Source organism: Bombyx mandarina, chromosome 04 (genome assembly GCF_030267445.1).
Source record: "Bombyx mandarina strain Sakado chromosome 04, ASM3026744v2".
In the NCBI taxonomy this organism is placed as follows: Eukaryota; Metazoa; Arthropoda; class Insecta; order Lepidoptera; family Bombycidae; genus Bombyx; species Bombyx mandarina.
Genome location: NC_143211.1, coordinates 4,037,555 through 4,060,117, shown reverse-complemented (window position 1 = coordinate 4,060,117; position 22,563 = coordinate 4,037,555). Strand labels below are relative to the sequence as shown.

General features: G+C 37.8%; 1 protein-coding gene across 9 annotated transcripts in view; it reads left to right on the top strand.

Annotated features, from left to right (window-relative positions):
* Positions 1–9,671: 9,671 nt before the first annotated feature.
* Ndae1 (Na[+]-driven anion exchanger 1) overlaps positions 9,672–22,563 on the top strand; it is a 59,262-nt gene continuing 46,370 nt past the window's right edge. For 8 of the 9 annotated variants that reach the window (XM_089740479.1, XM_089740476.1, XM_089740470.1 and 5 more), the window contains exon 1: positions 9,672–9,813. The gene's annotated coding sequence lies outside the window, so the exon portion shown is untranslated. The remainder of the gene's footprint in view (positions 9,814–22,563) is intronic. The other variant, XM_089740468.1, reaches the window with a different exon arrangement.

Genomic DNA, 22,563 nt, shown 5'->3' with positions numbered 1-22,563 from the left:
CACACTATACGGCCAAAAATTTGATGAACAATATTAAGAAAGTTAGTAGAAGCTGTGAAACTTGTATTAAAAATAAATCAAGAAGTCATGATAAATTTGGTTTTATGTCTCATCTAGGCCCAGCTAAAAAGCCATTTGAAATAATCTCTATAGACACCATTGGAGGTTTTGGAAGCTCAAGATCGTCAAAGAAATATCTACACCTGTTAGTGGATCACTTTACAAGATATGCTTTCATATTAACTTCAAAAACCCAGAACGCTAATGATTTTATTAAACTAATTACAAATATAACAGAAACTGAAGATATTGGAATACTTCTCACGGACCAATACCCCGGAATTAATTCAAAAGAATTTAAGGAATTCCTAAAAGATAAACAAATAACGTTAGTCTTTACAGCCGTAAATGCACCATTCTCTAATGGCCTGAACGAAAGGCTAAATCAGACATTAATAAATAAGATCAGATGTACAATAAATGAAAATAAAAAAAAAGAGCTTGGACCACAATAGCTAAGGAATGTGCAAATAAATATAATGATACTAATCACTCAGTCACTGGCTATCCACCAAGTTATCTTTTATATGGAACGGATGTTACTGTCGTACCAAATGAATTAAAGCAAGGAAAATCCAATAATGATTGGATTAATGACCGAAAAATCGCACTTGAGAATACAATAAAATCTCATGACTATAATAAAACACTATTCGACAAAAATCGGAAATACTATGAATTTAATGTAGGAGATATGGTGTATGTGGAAAATGGAAACAAGCTTAACAGAAAAAAATTGGATGAACTGAAAATCGGACCTTTTAAAATTATAAACAAAATTTCAAAGTCAATATATAGAATAGATACAGGTCATAAAAAAACAGAATCAAACCTATTTCATATCACAAAACTTATTCCAGTTCCTGTCGTAAAAGAAGAAAATGAAGATGAGGAAATTGAAAAAGAATTAATTTAAAGAAAATTCTGTGTGAATTTTCTACTTTAAGAGGGGAGATGTAAAGAAAGTTATTCCTTTCTTTAATTTTAATTATGTCACGCATGCGCTGTCGACATGTGCCGGAACGTCCGCGCATGTGCTGTAAAGTGGAGAAGCCTTGACAGATAAATATTATGTCATTGTATAAAATTTTATGAAAAATAATTTCTAACTAGATTATAAATAAACTTTAAATGTCGTTTCTTTGTCCGAAATAACAAGCAACACATTGAAGTTTTATTTTAATAAACATATAATACATATAAATAAAACAACATACCTAATAATCTTATATATATATATATATATATATGTTGACTCACGTCAGGGATGGCTGAGCGGTAGTTTCCGTCATCACTCGTATTTGGTTGAACTCAGTTTATAAAAAGTCAATAAAACCTTTTGAATAATAATTATTGAAACTCAACACACACAACTTTCACAATGACAGGATAAACCGACAGTTTCGTTGCACATACCGACAGACCGACTGACTGACTGACTGACTGACTGACTGACTGTCAGAGACTCACTGACTGAGACGGACGGAATGACTGCCTGACACGGAATGCCACGACTCTGTCCACGTACCGCCATTTTATACTGTGGCGTTACGGAGTCTACCCTTCATTTTGTGATATTTATCAAAACAACATTTCATCATTTAAAATAATAATCAAAACCACCGTCTTAATATTACTAAAAGTCGTTATCCACGACATATTTTTTTTTTTATTGCCCTTGTAGGCAGACGAGCATACGGCCCATCTGATGGTGAGTGGTTACCATCGCCCATTTAACTTCAGCAATGCCAGGGGCAGAGCCAAGCCGCTGCCTACCGCAAATAGGCGGTAGGCAGCGGCTACCGCCTATTTGCTATTTATAATTTAACTCTAAGCACTTGACTTATAAATTAAAGACACGCTTCGCTATGACCATTGTTAAAGACGCTTAACAACCTTACATAAATTTAAATAAACCAAAACATTATTTAAATCATAAAAACGTTTATGTTCCTAGCACCAGAGTGTGTGAGAGCCTTAAATGAGGGAAAGGAGAGGGAATTGCTCACGCAACGCTTAACTAGAATTGTTTCGAAACAAGGTTTGATTTCCTGGAAAATTTATTATTTAAATTTCTATGTTAACGGAACCCAATATGCATAACCTTAATATTTTTTTAAGTTGGAACTTAAAATTGCCGCGGCAGAACTAAGCAGGTAATATTCATCCATCAGTAGAAAGTAATGGCAGTTTTAAGTAGCCTATTTGAGATTACGGACTGCTACGCCCGACTTATTCCCCGTTGGGGCAAACGTACTCTTGAGTGGAGACCGCGAATTAGCAAACCTAGTTAAATACAAACACACGTGCTTACAAGGCTTTTACTGGTGGTAGGACCTCTTGTGAGTCCGCGCGGGTAGGCACCACCACCCTGCCTATTTCTGCCGTGAAGCAGTAACGTGTTTCAGTTTGAAGGTTGGAGCGGCCGTTGCAACTATACTTGAGACCTTAAAATTTGTATCTCAAGGTGGATGCAGCGTTTACGTTGTAGATGTCTATGGGCTCCAGTAACCAAATAACACCAGGTGGGCTGTGAGCTCATCCACCCATCGAAGCAACAAAAAAAAGGCTAATACTTATATAATAATCATAAAATAGCTTATTACAGTAGGTCAACATAAGATAAGTATAATCTTCAAACAAAGTCACACAACTACAATGATGAGTTTCTTTATTTATTGAACGTTTGTTCTGTGAGGGTGAAAAGCGTGCCGATGCTAAGGACATTGACCCCTGGCGCGGGATCAACTGGGCTACAAAGGTCTAAGGCAAACATTCGCTCCCCTGTAAACAAAATACTCCAAGAATACATGTTGTGGTCGTAATCAGTAGTGTTGGGATTGATTGTTATTTGTTCACTAGTGAAATCGTATCTTTAACGTTTTGCTGCTACTGACGCTGATTGTATGAAAAACATCGATTTCTTCGAACCAATCGGTACTGTCGTACGTTGAGGGTATTATGATAGAAACCTTCCCCCAAATGTCAACAGCAACTGTGCCAAGTTTGTAATTATATTATTGATATATTTTGATGTGAAACATCTATAGGCGTACGTAAATTCGATTGCAGACGTGGCGACGCATTTTTTATTTATTTTTTATTTTGCTTAGATGGGCGGACGAGCTCACAGCCCACCTCATGTTAAGCAGTTACTGGAGCCCATAGACATCTACAACGTAAATGCGCCACCCGCCTTGAGATATAAGTTCTAAGGTCTCAGTATAGTTACAACGGCTGCCCCACCCTTCAAACCGAAACGCATTACTGCTTCACGGCAGAAATAGGCGCGGTGGTGGTACCCGGTAAAAAAGACGTGGCGACGCGTCGCCAGGCGCAAACGACTGTTTCTTAATATTAATATTTTATTTTTCATTGTGCCACATGAATTTCCTGTCGTAAACATTATTTTTATGCATCTATACCTATACAAAATAGTATCAATGTTTCACATCCGCCCACCTTTTCGCGTTAGCTAATCTTTATTTATTTTTAATACTTATAATATTTTTATTAAAAAAAAACTAATATTTTTATATAGTTCAGCTAGACTTTAAAAATAAAATAATATTTAAACTAAAACTTTAAGCTTCATCAGTAAAAGCAAACATCTCTCGCGTCTCACTAATAACTATTAACAAATGTACTTTCTCATACTTAGTTCAGTGTTAACAAAATACATATACAATTAAATATATACAGAATCGATACACAATAATGGAACATCACACTAATGATTAAGTCACTAATAGCTTGGAGAAGGTGTTCCATTCTGCATGTCGATTCAAAGAAGTTTAAAAAATAAATAAATTTAATAACATTTGTTCACATTTAGATGACGTTGAAACTATACAGGTAAAAAACAAGATTTAAAGAAAATGTTCGCCTATAACACTTAACGGGCTATGACCCGACTAGACAGGCAACGCCCCACAATAAGCATGCACTTACAAAATAATAATCGTTATCAAGATGTTTCAACAAAATGTTTCGTGAGATTTTCTCTATTTTAGATTCGTTAATAACTTCGTGAAATGCTATCAAATCCATACTGCAAGTACTTACCTACTAAAATTATAAAAGCGAAAGAACGTTTGTTTGTGTGTCGGTTTATCCTTCTTTCGTGAAATTAACTCCCTTTTATCCCGAAAACATATTTCATTCCCAAGGGAAACTGTTTTATTATCTTTAGAAAAACTACTTGACACTTTTCCTTGCCAACGCGGGTGAAGTCATTAATATACTCTCTCAGGCTAAGGCTCGAGAATTCGCCTACCGACCCGACAATGCTGGAATAGCCCTTTTTTTGGTGAAGACGAAATCGCCGGACTTCCGCCCTCCACTAGGGATGGTGGGTGGGGTATGTCGGAGTCGAACCGACTGAAACCTCCTGTCGCTCAACAATCCACATCGGAACCTCGCATGAGACAGAACTCATGAAAAGGCAAAGGGGGGAAAGTGAAGCGTTTAGTGGGGAGAACATCTCTCCCATCACTCTCCCCCTCGGGACGCCAGACCGGCGGTCGTCAGCGCCACGACCACCAGCCCTCTGGTCGCCAGGCTATCCGAAACCCGCCTAGATGGCGCCGGTTAAAATGGGTTATCCTACGGAATACCCCGCTGGGTCAGAACCGCGTGGTATTTCGTGCTCTTGCTTAAAACGCGTGCAGAGCAGCATGCACGTCGTCTTCTTAGGCCCCCTCGCCGGTCCACAGACCGACATATGAGGGAGGCCCGAAACACTTAAGAGGGCCAGGGCTTGGGCGAGATTCGCCTCCCTGGCCCCCACTCGAAAGCGGCGGGCTTGTGCGTCTCTCACACGCCTCGCCGCTTCCTTCTGCAAGATGGTGCACGTAGTGCTCGTAGAAATCGAGCATCGCCTTCCACGATTCGTCATCGCCGAGTATCGATGCCACAGCACTCGGCAACGACAAGTCGTTTCCTATTTTTGCGACGAAGTCACGGCGCCACCCCTCCCGTGCGGGTCAGACGACGAACGTATGCTCCGTCGTGTCCAATTCGCAACCGCAAAGTACGATCCGGTGCAGGAACTCACCGAAGCATCCATGCCCAGAGAGAAACTGCCTATTTCTATCTCTGATTTCTCGATTTAAATAACAGTATACATGTTGGGTTTGGTATAAACGTCAGTTCACCTACAAAAAATTATTAAACATACAGTTTATAAATTTTATAAGGGATAAAATGTTAGTGATAAAACCCTCCATCCCACAATGTGGTTTGAGCCGCTTTACGAGGACACTAGACTTTGAAGTGAAGTTGAGGCTGAGTTTTCTAAGTACTCTCTGTATTATGTCGTTATAGAACCATTCTTTTTTGTTAAAGTATATCTTTTGTCTAAAGATATTTATGATCGACTAACTTGTGTATAATATAACTAGAATGTACTGATTTAGAAGTTTAATTAATATGTGAATCAGTGTCGGATTAAGCAAGCGCGGGGCCCGTAGCAAATTATTTCAAAGAGCCCTTGATCTAATATGGGTTCTTAAGTATGAAGTGGTAAAAAAACAAATCAATAGTCTATACGTTTATTTGCCATCTATAGGCTACATTTTTGTGGGTATTTAGTAAATTACTATAGGCGCTGTTAGGCTCTGACAAATACAAAAAGCCAGAGATTAGATTTTCTGGCTATATAGAATAATTTTGACAAGAAACTAACAATTGAAAACTGATGATACTACACAAATAATTTTTTTCAATACATATTTCAAAGTTGATATTTAATGCAAAGTATATTATTTTTTTAGGAATAGCTAATGTTATATTTTATCAATGGTGTACTTTAAATAATGTTTATGTTTTATATTTATTTATTTATTTGTTTCTTTTATTATTTTTTAAACTTCTACAAAGTAACTTTTCTAGATTTCATGTGGGCAAATTGAGAAATGATACTATTCGTATCAATTTCTCTGAGCAAATCATGTTCTATATTCATCAAAGCGAGATAATTCAGACTTTCTTGACTCATAGTGTTCCTTGTGATTGTTAATCTTACAAATAAATATATAATTTTAACAACTTAAATCGAGCCATCTCAATCCTGCTACACATCCACACTGTGTCGGGTAAGAGTGCTTGCATACGTCAGACTTTTTGTAGAGCTGATTATCAGGCTGATTGAAATTCTACACGTTTATACAAACAACTTTTTCTTAATAAGTCACTCAAAAAATTAAGCTCGGGCAGAGATGAGTGGGTTTAAATATGCGGGGCCCCGTTCGCGCGGGGCCCGTAGCAATTGCCACTCTTGCTATATGGTTAATCCGGCACTGTGTTGAATATGTTGATCCACTATCTGCTTTGAATCAAGCGCATATTAGTTGTAACGTGTTGAAACTAAGGTCCCAAAAGAACAGGCGTTAAAATCTAAGAGCTTTTATAAAAGTACTTCTCAAGACATCATATTATTTTTTATCGTAAAAGAACAAACTAAACTTTTTACTATTACACTGAAAAAATTGACCTAAGTCAGAGATGTAAACGTTAGGTTGTTATTTATAAAGCATTATGGGTAATCAATACATTTTATACACGTAAGGAATGCATGTTTGCTAATTAGACGAGGAAATAGATATACACATAATAATCACTTTTAATATATTGTATTATACAGACAGACATGTACTCGTTGACGCCTAAGATGTACTATAACAAATTTATTATTATATTGTAAACAAATTTAAGGGATACAGTTTGATTCCGTCAAATACCGTTAAATGCCTGTATTTTTTTTTATTTGTACTCAATTAGCTTACGTTACGGCCCATTCAATAACAAGTTTCAATAAGCGCAATGAAATTATTTCTGTGTTATATCGTGTTCTGTTACAATTTCGATACACGAGACTTTGATTTCGCTTCTAAAAGTGGATGGAATTAATGATATGATGTCTACATTCGTCATGGTTCCGTACAAAATGAATAACAAGTGGGCTGTGAACTATTCTGGGCATTTCGAGCAAAATAGTCAAGAGCAATTCAGCTTTTGTGTAGATTCATAAACCCACAATCAGGGTACTTGATCTAAATCCAAACCACTGAATATTTTGAGAGTCAATGTTGACTTCTGACATTCAATAAGTCTTGGAATCGGAGATAAACATTCAAGAGGTTATATTGCAAATGTTTGTTTTTTTTACATAAAAAAATGAATATTCTCTTTCTAATTACTGTTCTCGTAAAATTACATAAAGTTAAAAAAAAATGAAATGCAAAATCAACAAGAACACTTATCTACTATTCTTATTACAGTTCTCTACTTATCTCTGCAATGTACCATAATTAAAAGACATTTCTGGTAAGTTCGAAAAACTTCTTAAAAATCAAACACCAACTCGAAACATACTTATTTCGAAGCCAATAAGTTTTTCACGACAAAAAGGACAATTCCTTTTTCAGCTGCCGATTTATTTTTAAACTGTTTTTCCTCATTGGAATTACGATTTTGTTTTAGTTGACAGCTTTGTCCTTTCGCCGTTTTCTTTTTGTTTTTGTTTAGCTTAATATAATTATAATTTAACTTAACTTAATTATAATTTGCGTAATAACTGGTGGTAGGACCTCTTGTGAGTCCGCGCGGGTGGGTACCACTACCCTGCCTATTTCTGCCGTGAAGCAGTAATGCGTTTCGGTTTGAAGGGTGGGGCAGCCGTTGTAACTATACTTGAGACCTTAGAACTTATATTTCAAGGTGGGTGGCGCATTTACCTTCTAGATGTCTATGGGCTCCAGTAACCGCTTATCACCAGGTGGGCTGTGAGCTCGTCCACCCATCTAGCAATAAAAAAAAAGAAGATTTTATTGAAATTATCTGGCATCCGTGATGTCCATTGTACTTACATCCTAGATCCTACGTCATAGGACATATGCCGTCATACTGACAAAAGGGATGATACAAAATTACTGGAGTGAAGACCTCGCTCGTCTAAACGTGGGCAGACAACTAAAAAGGGGACTGATGACCTGCTCAAAATTGCTGATAAGGACAGGATGCGAAAATCAAGAGACCGAAAAGAATTGAGTGGCTATGAAGAGACTCAGACCGTTAAGAGATTCAGCATTGGGTGTACACGGGTTGAAGAAGAGAGAGATCCTATCTAAAGTGCCTCGTAAATCTTTTTATTGAGTGGATCGGTGAAAGAGCGAACGACTCACTTGCTGTCTCAACGTGAATGGAGCCGTCTATTCCAAGACATGAAGTTGAAGTCTCAATCGTAATGCCTCATGATTGCTTCATACGAGCTTATAAAACGGTATTCTGCCTACCCAAATGACGGTTTGTGATCGCAATATGCTCTTATTCAGAGAGTGCTACTGTTCATAGTCCGGTGAATTCCTTAATCGCCTTAGACGTTGCCCAGGGGAAAAGCCAGCTGGCCTTATTCTACCTCGTAGCGTACAACTTTCCGAATTAAAAGTACTCATAATTATTCTCTGAAAAAATTCTCTACCTCCCGACGAAACGAAAACTATATCACACTGTCAAATAAAATAGGCATCTGACTTATAATTAAAAAAACCTAACTTATTCAAAGTCTACTTACCAATGAAACTTCCATTTATCAAGGCCTGTCGTTTTAAGGATTATATTATACAGCCACCCACACCAGCCAGTGCCATTAGAATATTACCATTACATCTAATATAAAATACAAAGAATCTTTTATCCGCCCACGTATTTTCGTTTCGGAGTCTCCGGATTAATTTCAGTTTTACGCAGATCATTATTTTATTTTTACAACTAGCCTTTGCCCGTGACTTCGTCCGTGTGGAATAGTTACTTTGGCATAACGCTAAATCTTACCTGCCTCTTCATTTACGTAGAAAGTGAAAATATTTTTAAAAAACACCTTCACAAATAATGCTTTATTTTAGAACAAATTTGGTAAGCACAAAAAACGTTATAGTGAGCCAACCTTTAAATATAGACATATGCTGTCGCGGACTTTTTTTTTAAACTTTTAAAGGGGAACAATTTTGTCATATATTATATTATACGTAATTTTGATCGTTTTCGCAGCGCACGCAACGGAACCTCTCAAAAGGGAAAAATACCCCGATTTTGAAACATTATTGGTGCTCCGCTTGCATTGATCTTAGCGTGATGTTAAAAAACCTATAGTCTTTCTCAATAACTGAGCTATCTGATATCGAAAGAATTTTTCAAATCGGACCAGTAAGTAGTTCCTGAGATTAGCGCGTTCAAAAAAACTCTTCAGCTTTATATTATAAATTATTAGTATAGATAGAACAATCAGAATTTTCAATTTTTCTTCACACTTCTTACCTCAAGCTTGTCTAATATCAGTTAAAATAAACGTATAGATTATTATCTCAAAATATGTTTGGCCAAAATTTTCCATGTTGAAATTGGTGTGAATACCCAATCAACGAACACTGTGTTTACAATGTCAAATTGAATATTGTGTTTTAAAGTTTGGCTCCGAGGAATAAATCCAGCGTCTTCAGTTGAAAAATGAAGGTGCTGATAACGCATGCGTGCGGAGCGCAGACTGTTTTCCAAAAGCCAGAACTGAGCCTCTAGAACAGGCAAGCGATCGCGTCCCCCGCAGTCTGGTTTACCAAACGAATGCTTTGTTTCTGCGTTTGGATTTAGTTAAAATTAAAATACTACCAGTTGATAATAAAGTGGAACAACATAGAATTTCGTGTGCTGTGAACTTTAGATCGCGATTTTGAAGATGCAGCCTCTTTGATCTGGTTGGTGAGTGCATTAAATAAATTCTGTCACTTATTCAATACCACAAAATTTACAATTTTTAAGGATAAAAATCGTTCGAAGAACAAACCGTTCAGCTGAAGCCGTAATTCATGAACGTACAAAAATAAATATAGGAAGCATTTATTGTAAGGCCGCTTTCCTCGGCCAAGAAGCCGGAGTAATTCATAGAAGAAGCCCCTGTGCGCTCTCACCTCACTCAATAATATATTACCAACTAGGACAACATCGGAATGGAATAATCTTTTTGACGAATAAATCCGATTTAATTACATGTTATTAAACACTGATAATAAATAGTGCCGAATTTCTGAGCACCATGATATTGTATACGTATTGGCCTGCATATTCTTACCTTTTCAACTAAATTTTTGTCAACATCAGCACCTATCCCATAAAAATAGTTTGTGGTAGTCATTTACTGCACAGTGTAAAAACCACCAATCCACCAGTTAAGGCAGCAGGTTGAAGTGTCCATTGTGTAGTTTTACTGATGTACCACATTTCAAACTGGATGCATGAATTGTTTGAGGGAGATATAGGCAAGGCTATCCGGACCTCCCAGACTCATAGCACGCCCTGTCAACTTCAGTTATGCACAATTTATATTCGTAATGACTTCATTGTAATACACGACGTTTTAATTTTAGTGGCGGTAGGGCTTACCTGAAAGCCCGTATAAGTAGGTCCAACAAGCTTGACTGCTTCTGCCGTGAAACAATAATGCGTTTCGGTTTGAAGGGTGGGTCAGATGTTGTACTTTAAGCCTGAGACCTTTGAGAGAGAAAACCGAGACTGAGGTGGCATTGTGGATGTCTATGACCTCCGGTAACCGTTTAACAAAAGGTGGGTCGTGAGTTGAGAAAAAGCCAAGTCGTTTTTTATCGTGAAAAACATTAGTGAACAAATAAATACGTAAACATGTACTTAGAAACATCAGTGCCTTCAGAGTTTGAACCTCAGTATATTCACACAACATCAAACGGACCGGACCCTTTATCAGTTAGGCCGCGATTGATATCTCGAATAACCATTTAAATCATCGTGAAACGAGTCGATATTACTCATTTTGAATACGGTTTGAAGAAAAATATTATGAGATATCTTTAGTTATTTAGTTAATTTACAGAGAAGATGAGCGATTAAAGTAAACTATAGTAACTTATCATCCTTATATCTTTTTTTTTTTTTTTTATTGCCTATGTAGGCAGACGGGCATACGGCCCACCTGATGGTGAGTGGTTACCGTCGCCCATGGACTTCAGCAATGCCAGGGGCAGAGCCAAGCCGCTGCCTACCGCTTAATACTCTCCACAAGCCTCGTTTGAAGAAGGACATGTCATAGCGCTCGGGAAACACCGTGGAGGGGAGCTCATTCCATAGCCGGATGGTACGTGGCAAAAAAGATCTCTGGAAACGCACTGTGGATGATCGCAGTGGCTCCAGGTAGTATGGATGAACTCTACTCCGGTGGCGGGCGGTGCGATGGTAAAAACGAGATGCTGGTATCATCTCGAACAATTCCTCAGAGCACTCCCCATGGAACATACGGTACAAAATACAGAGGGAACCGAAGTCCCTCCGCAGACCCAGAGGCTCCAAACGATATCTCAAGGTGGGTAGCGCATTTACGTTGTAGATGTCTATGAGCTCCAGTAACCACTTAACACCAGGTGAGCTGTGAGCTCGTCTACCCATCTAAGTAATAAAAAAAAGGATAACTTGGTCCGGCGTGTTATCCATGGAATTCGCAACATCTGCCTCCAACACCACATTTTAAAAGCGTCGATTTTTGCCCTCTCACTTCGTCTTATCGTCCAGCTTGGACGATATCGTCTATCGTTGGCTTTAACAAAATATTGTAATACTATGGGTGAAACTACTTAAGAGCTTCATCATCTATGTCTCTCTTTATTTCATTCATAAGTAGATATAGTAAAATAATAATAATATACATGTTCTTTTTCCCATAAGGGACATAGATGGCCAACTTAAACGAACAAACACTTTGAGATATGAACCGTTTGCTTTTACTATATTTAAAATTCTTTATCCAAGTGTAATTAGCCTACTGAGTTTCTCGCCGGATCTTCTGAGTGGGTCTCGATTCGGATCCGGTGATAGACTCTGCTAAACATTGCTCTTGCTAGGGCTAGTGTTAGCAAATTCTTTCAGGCTGGGCCCGTAAGCCCACCTATCCATCCGGGCGTAGTTGGAATAGCCCCTTAAGGTTCCAGCGAATAGGTAGGCAAGAAAAAAAAAATGTAGCAGATCTATAGAGTACCCTGTCTATTAACTTATAGCGCAGACGAATAAATAATTGAACTTTTATTGTTGTTTTCATGTTTTTGTGAAGTAAATCGTGGAAACAGTTCGCGAAGCCGTCTTATTTATGTATTTTATTTAAAAAAATATTATTAGCTAGTGGGATTCGAACTTCGACATAATTGTACCATTTATTTATATTATACCCAATCTCTTATAGTCTAGGTAAGCTAGAGTTGTTTACGACCCACAATAATACGCCTTTTTTTTAAACTACTAGCCTTGAGAGGCTATTTCAGCTTTACCCCAAGGTGTAGGTGAGCTCACGGGGCTTAAACCAGGAGTGTTGCTGACATTAGCTCTGGCAATAGCAGTGCTTCGGAGAATCTACCACCAGGTCCGAAACGCGACCCACTGAGAAGATCTGGCGAGAAACTCAGTGGGCTGTGTTTATGGGTAAATTCGCTCGTCGAGCCCTTCGTCGCGAGTGACGGGCTTGGCGAGAACGGTGACCGGGGATAATACGACATAAACGGGGGGGTCTTACATACATAGTAAACGTCAGAACGAAGAAACAAATTATCCCGAAGTTTTCATACATTGTACTTTGTTTTTTTGGAAATTGAAATTACTGTCAAATATTTTTAAGATTTTTTTTTCTTTAATACTCTTTTAAATAGGTTAAGCGGACGGCATAATTATGTGACGGTCGGGATGTGACAAGCCTGCTTCAGACCACGAATATTTCATAAAAGGCCGTAACGATACTAAAAAGCAGTGAACGATGTCGTGGTATTTAAAGAAGCTTTAAGCTTTTTTTCACTAAAAACTCCTAAAACGAACCAAAAGAACAGCGTTTATATGTCCTGATGAATTACTTCAATAACAAACAACTCTTTATAGTTATCAGTTATCTGTGCTTACAGTTCTGCTTGATAAGGTTAGTTCTCAGTTTATACAAGCTAATAGTTCTGTTCTAACCCTGTAGTATTGTTTAAAAATTCGATCTCCACTTATGTCAAAGTAGTCTTTAAATGTCATTCAACGAAATACCCGTGAAAACGTATACTATTATTTTATGACAATATCAAATAAAAAACTCTCTTTCTCCCGAAATAACATGAGTAAAGCTATAAGTGTACAATAATAAGAAATGTATTTTATGAAATATATGTACATATTATCTTTACCTCTAAGAAACGTGAGCTAATATTTTTCTATCTAGAAACATGTTATTATTTCTTCTGCTATGTGTTAGATTTTACTTGATAAGTATAATTAATATCAATAATGGGAATACCAGAATTTCTTTTGGAGGCATATTTATTTGGCTGTCTTTAATTGATATCAAAAATATTTATCTAGTTCTTGTAACAATAAACTTCGCATTTTGACGACTATCTTCTTCCTCTTCTTCTTCATGCTCTCGTCCCACACTATTTTAAAGTCGTCGTGGTCTAAAGGATAAGACATCCGGTGCATTCGTACCTAACGATGCAACGGTGTTCGAATCCCGCAGGCGGGTACCAATTTTTCTAATGAAATAAATACTCAACAAATGTTCACGATTGACTTCCACGGTGAAGGAATAACATCGTGTAATAAAAATCAAACCCGCAAAATTATAATTTGCGCAATTGCTAGTGGTAGGACCTCTTGTGAGTCCGCGCGGGTAGGTACCACCACCCTGCCTATTTCTGCCGTGAAGCAGTAATGCGTTTCGGTTTGGAGGGTGCGGCAGCCGTTGTAACTATACTGAGACCTTAGAACTTATATCTCAAGGTGGGTGGCGCATTTACGTTATAGATGTACATGGGCTTTAGTAACTACTTAACACCAGACGGCTGGGAGCTCGTACACAAAAAAAAAGTGTGCAAGTCACACGCGGTAGAAGTGAAACTTATAAAAAAATAAAAATAATCGCAAGGGTCAACCGCTCCGCAGTGCAATGGAGCAGCCTCACTCTGGGGGAACCGCCTGCATGATCACGGACGGCTGAATCCTATACATTTATGTTATAAATCACAACGATTTTAAAGAAGTTTCACTTAAAAAAAATGTAGGGTGGGCGCAGCATGTTCTCTTGTCATGCTGCATAGGTATTTGGCATGAGTTTTACGACCGACCGCATGTCTTACGTCAACCCTATATACATATATTATTGTTATGGATTATAAGGTTACAGTATTTCCACAATTTACCTTAATAAATAGTTTTGAATGATATCCGAGATCCTAAATATCAAGTATTTTCTAATCGATCTGTTAGGATTGTTTCAAGACACTAAGAAGTTGTGATAAGGGTCGACATTGTTACGTCAAAAACGACATTGAAATCGAAGTACGAAATTCTTCGAGAAACGTTAACTATAGCCGGTCAATTAATCATTTTAATTCGTCATACTCCATGTATCGGTATTAAGCAATGCAAATAGGAACCAGCGTGTGTTTTGATTTAAAAGAAAACCATCATGCTATAAAATCATAGAATTCTTCACAACCTATAGAATACGATTCCCGGTAATAGCTACTCGTATCAAGCGATGCGAGAAAATGCGACCGACTTTCACGCTGAGGGAATAACACCGTCTAAAACCTACTAGCTTTAGGGCATCTTGTAAGCCTGCGCGGATAAGTTTGGATGTTGCCTATTTTTGCCGCGGAGCATTCATGTATAACATATCGGTTCGGAGGATGGTATGTCGTTATATTCGATTAAAAATATCGCGTAAAAATTACTAGCTTAAGGGCATCCTGTAAGCCCGTGCGGATAAGTTTGGATGTTACCCATTTCTGCTGTGGAGCAGCCGTGGATACTATTTCAGTCCGGAGAACGGTATGCCGCTATTCAATTCAGACTTCGACATTCGACAAAGTGGGAGAGAGAATTCGTCTTGTGATGCTTAAAGGTTTTGATAACCAATGAATCCGGTTCTGGACAGTTCGCTCGATCTATGCAAAAAAACCTACGAAGTTTGCCTGTCCGTTTCCTAAGTTCTTTTTTTATATTTTTAATTGCTTAGATGGGTGGACGAACTCACAGCCCACCTGGTGTTAAGTGGTTACTGGAGCCCATAGACATCTACAACCGTAAATGCGCCACCCACCTTGAGATATAAGTTCTAAGGTCTCAGTATAGTTACAACGGCTGCCCCACCCTTCAAACCGAAACGCATTACTGCTTCACGGCAGAAATAGGCAGGGTGGTGGTACCTACCCGCGCGGACTCACAAGAAGTACTATCACCAGTAAGGTAAGTGGCTCATTCGGAATCTTTTTCGAGAAAAAAGATTTCTAGAGCTGTCGTTCGACCCTAAAACATACCAGAAATCCGCTATGTCGATCTATCTTAAAAAGCCGTCTCGACGCACAAGGTTCATGAAAATCAAATAACTGTACAGCTTTCTTCCGAGCGAGTGATTTTTTTTTGTTCATTTTACACTGCTATGTTTGTCGGGCATCTGAATTGGGACTTCAAACATTTCAATACAAACGCTAAATTTATAAAGAAAGGCCCGATCCTTAATTTTACATTGAGCAAACGGTAATTATGTTATCAGAAAGCTAATTGAGATGTCTTGTTAATTATTAAAATTTACAAATTTATTCTTGAAACATGTTCCCGTTAATTTATTATTCATGTTTCGTGTCTATTTTTTTTTGTTGCTTGACTAACGATCGCTCGGCTTCTGTTGTTAAATGGTTACGAAAGCCTTTAAATACGACTACCCATGTGAATGCTTTTTTATGATTGAAGTATTACTGGTGGCCCGGAGGCCTTTCCAGTTTCACCAGGACAGTTGAGTGAGCAATGCTTAGCCAGGAGGGGTGAGATTTACTAACAGCTGCCCGAATGCCTCCCGAAGAAGACCTAAAGCTCAAGAGTAGCTGCTTCGCGAATGAATCTACTGCCGAATCGGAGTCGTGACCCGCTGAGAAGATCCGGCGAGAAATCAGCGGGCTGATGCACGGGTTAGGTCGCACGTCGAACTCTTTGCCGAGTTCGTCGAGTACGGTTACCGGGGTCTCTACTCCTAGTGTTAGAGTTGAAGGTATCTAATGCAAGAGTTATTGGATCTGATGGATCCGTAAGGACGTGTAATGTGAACGCTGACACTCATCTTGAGCTGCTTTACGCTAAAAGGGAGCGTATCTGTTCGTGACCTTATTAAAAAAAAAATGTGTCCGAGTTTGATTTTTGTTACACGATCCTATTACTAGATTGTGGAAGTCGTTCGTGAATACATATTAGGTACATTTGTTTTAAAAAATTGGTACATGCCTTACTACAAGTACTCGTACAATCGTATCCGACCCAGGCGACGGGGCAGCCCAAAGTCGCCGCCGCCCAAAACATGTATTGTCGGATCCCTCGGATCCACTTTCGATCTAGCTACTCTTGAGTTGTTAGGTCTCCCTTGGAGGCACTCGGGTAGCTGTTAGCAAATCCCGCCCCTTCTGGCTGAGCCCTTGCTCGCCCAACTGTCCTTGTGAAACTTTAAAGGCGCCCGGACCTCACTCGATCATAAAAACAAAATCCACTTTCGGTGTTTTTAGGCTCCTCGAGCACCGGTCACCATCCTCGTCGATCTCGTCGATTACGACCAAGAGTTCGACGAGTGAACTACCCCACAGACACAACCCACTGAGTTTCTCGTCGGATCTTCTCAGTAGGACGCGATTCCGATCCGGTGGTCGATTCTGCGAAGTCTTGCTATTGCTAAGGCTAGTGTAAGCAAATTCACTCAGGTTGAGCCCGTGAGCTCACCTACCCGTCTGGGCGTAGCTGGAATTAGACTACCAGCGAAATAGTTAGGGGAAAAAAGCACAACGGGTGCATTATTATGTAGGCCACGAAGACTTTAATTAAGCTACGTTAAGATACGCGGTCAAAATTCCAATAGCTTGTTTTTTTTAATGACAGATCCAAACTGAAACAGTGCTATAAAGTGAGTGGATCTTCTTTCCAGATATCAATATGATGTACCTATTGAAGCTCAGCGATCCTAGACCAAAAAATATAGCTGTGATTCGGAATTATTATAATAATAAGAATAATAAAGCTTTCTTTATTCCACACAAAAATAATTAATTACAAACAATTTGAACATACATTAATAGATTTTTTAATTATTTTTATAAAAATTTAAAAAGTAAAAATTAAAGTTTAAAAAGTTAATTAAGAAGTTAGTTTAGGATCAAAAAGTTAGTTTTTTCTTATATTAATTTTAATATTATTTACATTATTTCTGTATGCCTCCTCTAAGGTACACTACTTCTTCTTATCCTTGGCGGTGTTCAGCCAATCTTTACCAGCCACTGTTATAATTTCGTCTACCCACCTTGCGTACGGGCGGCCTTTAGCTATCTTTCCTCGTGGACCTGTCCATACGACCGATCTTTTTGTCCATCTGTTGTCGTTGTATCTAGCCAGATCGCCTGCCCATTTCCATTTCCTTTGTAACGAGAATGTTAAAGCATCTGTTATTTTCGTTTTCTGGTGGATATTCGATTCGGATATACTCCTTTTATATCGCAAATGGATTGGATATATTCTTAAATACCCAATTGAACCATTTCTTTAAATGTACAATTGATTATTTTTATTTATTTCATTACTTCATTGTATCTGAGAACTTCGTTGAATAATTCGAGTTAAGGCAAAAGCGTTTCAATCTGTGTTAGACAATCTTGTGGAATCACACAAGTAGCTTATAAAAATAAGTGAGTAGTTACGGCACTAGGCTTGTTCTAATTCTTGATGTCTGCTTTGTTTCCTATTCAATCAATTTTACCTTTACGGCTTAATCCGAATACTTTACAAATTTTACGATAGCGATTATACCACTCGCAAAGTTGTTTGTTTTTTGTTTCTCTTTTTTAATTTATCATTAGCACTATTCATTAAAAAATTAAATTGAAATTAGGATATTCGCCTAAGGATCGAATTTCGAAAAAACACTCATTGACACTTCAAGATTGAGACCCTACACAACATTTTCTCTTTGATTTGCTTGTGATTTTGAAAAAAAAAAACTGGTCTGATTCCATATACATATATTGCCAGTAAACATTAAAGCCTATCAAGCACAAAACACAAAATACAAAAAAGAAAATCTGGTGAAAACTAAATGACAAAATTGCACGTAAGCTTTGCCTTTTTTTAAACAGATTTATTATTACGAGGCGTGATAGGCTATTTGGTTTAAGCGACATTTTTTCAACTTTACATTACAAAACATAATAACAAAAAAAACATCTTCTGCTACTTCAATGGGGTAAGCTTAATTGAAGTTCAACTAAAAACATCGAATTGTTAATACTAATACCATATAAAGCGGACCTTTAACTCCAAATTTAAATGTCGTGTATTAAGCGAAATGTCGCTTTTTTTATTGCTTTGATAGGTGGACGAGCTCACAGCCCGCCTGGTGTTAAGTAGTTACCGGAACAAATAGACATCTACGACGTAAATGCGCCACCCACCTTGAGATATAAGTTCTAAGGTCTCAGTGTAGTTACAACGGCTGCCCCACCTTTCACACCGAAACGCATTACTGCTTCACGGCAGAAATAGGCGGGGTGGTGGTACCTACCCGTGCGGACTCACAAGAGGTCCTACCACCAGTAAAGACCAATCACCAATCGATTAGTACATTTGAAGCTTTTTGATGTTTGTGTCTGACAAACATATTGTAGAGCAAAGAAAATATGATATGTGTCCACTTAAGCTGAATACACCATGAATACTTTCATTAAGTGATGTTGACACATTCCTTATCCCCCTCATATTGAGTTCATTAGCTAATTGAATTGCGAGCCAAAATCTGGTGAGCTCATTTATGCTAATCACCACTGATCGTTCATAAATTGTAGCACACATCAATACCTCAGTTTCAAAGCATTTATTAAGTAAATTTTCCCTTTTTACCGTAACAAGGAAAAATTTACAAAACGATCATTAGACCTGTCGTGCTGTTTGGATCTGAATGTTGGGCGACGGAAGTAAAGCATGAAAGAGGAGTGCATGCGGCAGAGATGCGAATGTTGAGATGGATGTGTGAAGTGACAATAATGGACAAGATAAAGAATGAGTATATCAGAGGAAGTGTGAAAGTAACCCCAGTAATCAACGGATTAAAGATCGGACGGTTAGTGTGGTATGGACATGTGGTTCGTAGAGAGAAGATGCATGTGGAAATGATAGTGCAAGGTAGAGGGGGAAGAGGTCGACCGAAGAAGACATGGATGGAGCGTGTGATTGACGTCGTTCTCGTCGAACCCGTCGCTTGCAGCGAAGAATTCGGTGAGTAAACTAACCCATAGACACAACCCACTGAGTTTCTCGCCGGATCTTCTCAGTGGGTCGCGTTTCCGATCTGGGGCTTGCTAGGGTTGGTGTTCGTCATCAGGTTTGAGCCCCGTGAGCTCATCTACTAGTTAAGGTTAGGCTGAAGTATTTTCACAAGACCATTAGCTTAGGTAGAACAAAAAAAAACTGGCGTACAATTGAATTAGGTACGTGGTGTGCGTGCCTAGAGTAGCATCACCCCCTCCGGATAATGGCTGCAGCGTTATCGCCAATTATGCCTATTACTGAATTAAACAATTTACCTCCGAGGACACTGAGGCACTGCTATATAAAAATACACACACACACACACACACACACACACAAACACACCCACACACTTATCTTTGCATGTTGATTCATGTCCGTTGATTTATTTATGGGCTAAGTTCGTCCACATTGTGTGTGCGATTTTAGTTAGAGCGGAGTCTCCTGACACAGGCTGGCCAATTTATTTTACAACCCAATTAAATCTTACCCCTTATGTCTCACGGGAGGAGAACTAGAACTAAATAAGCCTATGAATCATTGTCTTCAATAATTCTTGTCAACAAAAATGTTAAGTTGATGTTTCAACTTTTTGCGAAGATAGCTTTTTTGTAAAGTTTTTATTTTCCCATGTTGCGTACTTTCACAGATGCTCACACACACACACACACAGGATCACTTAATGGATGCCGATTATTTTTACCTGAATTGTTATTTAAAAACTGGCGAAAATCTAAATTAAAAAAATAAGCAGTCACACACACCACACAAATTAGCACCTTATTAGTCTTATTACTTTTTTTTTTTTAATTAGTCTTATTATTTTATTAAATACTAGAGATGTTATCCGCATAAGCTTTGTAATTCAGAAGGAATTAAGCACTTTGTAAGAGTGAGTAAGTAGCCTACGAGTTTTTTTTTTGCCTTTTTCTTGACTTTCAGTAGCAGCATGTTCAATTTGAGAAGTTGTAATCAAGGATAACCGATCTTCGATATCGTGAAATATTTCAAAGGACCGATTTTCTTTTTCTATTAGCTCACAAAATTAAATGACAGCCTGAAGTGTGGCGTTTCATTAAAAAATCTATATATATAAAAATGAATTTCTGTTCATTAGATTTGGCTAATTTTGATCTTGAATTATTTGTGGATGTCCATAGAAGGTTTAAAAGGTAGATAAATATGAAAATTCTCGGAATTAAATAAAAATAACAATTTTGTTTTCCCTTTGATGTGTCCTCCGTCGGACGGATTCCTTTTGTTTGTTTTAAGTTTATTTTATACAAAAGTTTAGGTCTTTTATTTCTCGATTGAGGCACTACGAAATCTGCCGGGTCAACTAGTAATTCAATAAATATATACATACAAAAAAAAACAGTATAATCTAATATAATCCACTCGAAAACAGATAAATGTAAATCCTATTTACACGTAACTACCCTCAGGACATTTGGTTCGAGATCACCTACCCCCTCGTGACTAGAATCGTGGGTGTCTAGACTCTAGACATTTATCGCGAAGTCTAGACGAGCAACGCACGTGCTTTTTAGTCTGAAACTAGCATTAGGAAAAACGAACTGGTGGTTCTCAAACTTTCATTTTAAATTATCATTTAAGATTATGTGAGCAGTGTTACACACAGCATGGCAGGTACAAGTGAATACGAGTAAGTACCATCGACTGACTCCAATTAATATGCGGTGAGACGTTATATTGCTTAAATCAATAAATAAATATTTAGAATATATGTTAAATTATTAAGAATTATTGCCTAACTCTAAATACTAATATACTATACTATTATAATAATTAAATTTAGAAATAAATACAAGAACAAAGAGATGTTCTCCGCAGTTACGATATTGGATCTCGAATCTTGGATCTTTCAATGAACAATTATTAATATGCGAGAATAAAGTCAACAAAATATGTAGTCGGTAAATGAACAACGTTGTCTATGAGTTTGACTGTTAATTAATTTCGGTCCTATTTGTAAAATATTACAAATAGGACCGAAATTAATAAATAATTATTAATAAATAGTTATTAGTAAGCACAGTTATACAGAAAATTAAGTAAACAAAATTAGAAGGAGTTGAGAGGCGACTTCGAAGTACTTATCATCACACTGCTTGCTAAAATGTAACATGGAAAACCATTCAATGATGAGAAATGCTGTGACTATTTCATCTGCTAATTCTTGATGTATCTATCATCTAATTGTTAGGAAAGGTTATTTTGTAAAGAACACACCTTGAGTTTCCGCACAACCTCCACAATTGTAAAACGGCATGAAAAATCGGTGATAAAGCCGTGGCTATTTAATTTTGAAAGCGTATATTTCAATACAACTTGCGGCCGTCGAGAAGCCAAGGAATAAAATATATTTTCGTGTAATTCGTACTTTTACTGGTGGTAGAACCTCTTGTGAGTCCGCACGGGTAGGTACCACCACCCCGCCTATTTCTGCCCGTGAAGCAGTAATGCGTTTCGGCTTGAAGGGTGGGGAAGCCGTTGTAACTATACTGAGACCTCAGAACTTATATCTCAAGGTGGGTGGCGCATTTACATTGTAGATGTCTATGGGCTGGGAATGAACCAAATATATAATCTATGCATCTATAGGTATACAATAACTTTTGCAACGTTGACAATAAAACTGTAGTTGTATTATAAAATATTTATACACATTGAAATATTTATTTTACTTTAAAAACAACCTAATAAATGAGTAAAAATAATAATTATTTAGGTAAAGCTACTTATAAATAGAAAATCTGCGCTAGCTCACCGCCGGTTGGCAGAGTTCCCAGAAGGCTGGCAGCATTTCCACGCTGGATAGCAATGCTAATTCTTTGTGCAAAATACGTACCGGCCATCTGGTCTCCCGAGGCCTCAAAAAGTTTTTTTAAGGTCCTTAAAAAAGCTTTTAGCAGATGGGCCCCAGGGGCCCAAAGTTTCCACCCCAAACGGAACAAAAATGAAATCTTTAGAGAGATTTTCATATTTCCGTCGTTTGAGGCCTTCAGCCGTTCATTGAAATTACATGGGTCAACACCAAATTTGACTTTTATTGCAAAGCATAAAATTTCAATGTTTTAGATAGTAATTAGACGAACAAAAAAATACATG